We start from the raw sequence: 2,915 nt of genomic DNA, 5'->3' as shown, positions 1-2,915 counted from the left end.
TTCACACGCGCCGGCCTCTCGGACCCTGCGGACGCCGGCGCCCCCGCCCAGCCCCCACCGGCTCGGGTCCAGCCTCCGGGCCTGGGAGGCCGGCTGCACCGAGGGGACCCAGGAGGCCCCCTCCCCACCGCGGAAAGCCAGGACTCAGGCCCTGCAGTGAAAAGTTAAGTCCTTCCCAACTCCCTCTCGCCTTGCTGACAGATCTGCTTCCCCAGAATGGCATACAAGGGATTGGGGAGTCTGTGCGTCTGCAGTGAACTAGCCGGGACATTTATTTCTTTAACCAGCACTTGACACGAAGGCTCTTCCTTCCGGGCACTGTTCTAAGCGCCTTACACATATTCACTCATTTAATCTTCGCATTTAATTGTGGGTCTTATGGTGATCCCCTTTACAGAGAGGAGAAGCTACTTGCTCAAGGCCATCACTCGAAGTCCAGTAGCCTATTTCCAAACTCTGGGTGTTTTATCACTTCCCTGTCCTAAATGTCCCTATGAGAGGCATTAATATTCAAAATGAGAAACTGTACAGGTCAAGCCAAACACACCAGTGGTTGGCCCCGGGGCGAGGGTTGCGGGGAGGGGGGGGCATAGGGGGTCGAAACTCCTGCCCCAACCTGAGGGTCTTAGCTTAAAGCCCTTGTTTAGATTCTCAGAGTCAGTAGACACCCACACTGGTAACAGAGTAAGCACCCAGCCAGGCCCTAGTGCTTTATTTTTATTGACCTCCTCACTGCAAAATCCTTACCATCTCAATTCACAGAGGAGGAAATTGAGGCAGAGAGACATGACTGCTTAACCAAGGTCGCACAGCCAGTAGGTGGCAGAGGTGGGGATTCTAACTCAGGCCATCTAGACGCAGAACCCTCTTTGGTGAGTTCTGCCTGCCGGTGTTGGGGGGATGGGCCACAGCTGTGGGTCTGGTCTGGAAAGAGAGGATGCCATAATTCGGAACAGGATCTGGACTAAATAGTGGGAAGGATTTTGAATAGTGACCATGCTTATGGCCTGGGAGACTCCTGGCCCTCTCCGGCTCTCTCCCGCCCCTACCCACCAAGCCCGATTCCTCTCATCCTTTACACACATTTTCTTCACAGAAAATCATTCCAGTACATCTGGCCTCCTGGTGTCCAGTCCTAGATCGAGCAGCCTGAGGGCACAGTTCGGTGAGTGAGGGGTACAGGCTGGACCGTGAACTAGCCCACAGCCGGGGCCTGCCTCTGTCCTAATTTCACCACTGCCAGACACAGAGCAGTGACAATAACGAAGGTACGTGAGAAGTAACTGCTAACATTTATTAGGCACCTACTACATGTCAGACAGTGCACTCAGTGACTTCCATGCATGATCTCATTTAATAAATGTCTGAAGTGGTCTTTCTCAAATGCTTTTCCACTCGGTCTTTAAAGTCAGAAATACACTCTCGGCGACCCGGTGTGTTTTCACTACATATTAACAAAATTTTCACAAAACTATGTTTTCCTTCCACTTCATGATTTTTGAAAAGGATATTCTACTTTGTATTTTTTTTTTTTTTTAAAAGCCTGGTCCTGAGCCACTAAAGCTGCAGGTAGAAGGATTTGACCGTAAAAGGGCACAGGGAAGTATGTGGGTGATGGAGATGTTCTGAATCTTGATCGTGGTGGTGTCTGACGGTGTACATTTGTCACATCTCACCAAACTATATCCCTAAAAAGAGTGAATTTTATTGTGCGTAAATATATCTCAATAAACTTGAACAGAGAAACAGGAAGACCCGTGAGAGTGATTTCATAATCCATGGTTGGCTCATGAGCCAGTTTGAAAAACACTAGGAAGAAGAACAGGAAAATGAATGAGTGTGGAGTGAATGAGGGAAGGAGGTCGGAATAGTCCCAATGTTAAAGTAGGGGGGTTTCCGGCGCGATCTCAGGATCTGGCCGTGGAGGGGGCCGAGTTCGAGAGCCCGGAGGAGCCCACCATTGCTCAGGACTGACATTCCTTCTTGGCCAACCCAGCATGGGGCACTCAGAGGTGACTCACCCTCTAGTGATGTGGTTTGGTTGGGGGTGGGGGTGTGTGACAGAGAGGGTGTGGAAGGTGCAGGGGAGACAGAGCCCCAGGGCCCTAGGAGAAGAAAAGACAGGGGTCACCGAGATAGAGCTAAGGTGGGGGTGACCATGGGAAACTGAGAAGGGAAAGGGAAGTGAAAACCCTGTGCGTGTGGAGCAGGGGCTGCCCGGGCATGTCCGTGCTCCGTGCCGGGGCTTCTTCCTGGCCCTGGGTCCCCCGCCAGATGGGTGGCAACTGTGGCCACGTGTGCCTTCTCCGGAGTGTACCCCGTCAGTGAGCCAGTTAGCAGGTACCTGTCAGAGGTGTGACTTTGTGACTGTGAGTTGGGGGCCAGTTTCTTTGATGTCTGACTTGGGCCGTCTGTCTGTGAGCGTCACTGGTGGTTTTAGTGTGCCAGCTGTGAGCTGGTGTGGCCATGTTTGTGTGCATCCCTGTGGGAGTGTCATCTAGGTCAACCTCTGTGTCCAGGTATCACTGTGACCGGTGTCTGTGTGTGTGTGTGTGTGTGTGTGTGCGCGCGCGTGTGGCCCTGCTCAGTGGGGATGTCATGAATGGGAACTCGGTCAGTTTGCGGGTCTGCGTGCGCTCCTCAGTGTGGGTGTCTGTGCACCTGTGCGTGGCCCTCCGCTTGTGCCGGAGACCGCGTCAGCGAGCCAGTCTATGCATTCGTGTCTGGGGGGAGAAGGGGGGTGTGCGCCCCGGTCGGCGTGCGGTGGTTTGTCCTCGTCCCCGTTCAAGGTGTGCATCGGTGCGGCGGTGGCGGTCTGAGCATCGGCTCGTTCCCGGTGGCCCTTGTCAGCACGTGACCGTGTGTCCCCTGGAGCGCGGCTCCGAGGGCGTGTGTCTGCGGGTCCCAGTCAGTGT

Source organism: Pteropus alecto, unplaced genomic scaffold, assembly GCF_000325575.1.
Source record: "Pteropus alecto unplaced genomic scaffold, ASM32557v1 scaffold194, whole genome shotgun sequence".
NCBI lineage: Eukaryota > Metazoa > Chordata > Mammalia > Chiroptera > Pteropodidae > Pteropus > Pteropus alecto.
This window is presented reverse-complemented; position numbering follows the sequence as displayed.